A 471-nucleotide genomic window follows, 5' to 3' on the forward strand; every position below is an offset into this window, starting at 1 on the left:
GGAGTTAGTCTTTGGAGCTTTGGTCTCTTCTACTTAGAGCTTTGTGGTTCTTCGCTGGCATGAACGTCTTGTATGTGCTTGTTTAGTTTGTAAGGTGCTTCTTACCTTTTAGCTGGTGGTTGTGATTCCGGTGCTTGAGGCATGTGTCTTCTTGTTTCGTGGTGACTCTGGTCTCCTGATGATTATTCTTTCTCTGACCTTTTTGGGGTTTTTGGATTTTTTGGGTTGGTGCTTGATCACACTCCTTTGAGCTCGGGAGAATGCTTTGTCTTATATTTTACTTCACCTGTTCCAAAATAGATGATGTTTTAGAAAGTTTATGATGTTTCAAAATACATGATGTCTTGGTGGTATATCTATATTAATTTTAGTGTTGTTGAAAACTATGTGATCAATTATGTTTTATACTTTTTTTTTATTATTGGTTGAATTAGTTTTTATTTATATTTTTAATGATATTTTCTAATTAGA

This window comes from Brassica oleracea, chromosome C2 (genome assembly GCF_000695525.1).
Source record: "Brassica oleracea var. oleracea cultivar TO1000 chromosome C2, BOL, whole genome shotgun sequence".
NCBI lineage: Eukaryota > Viridiplantae > Streptophyta > Magnoliopsida > Brassicales > Brassicaceae > Brassica > Brassica oleracea.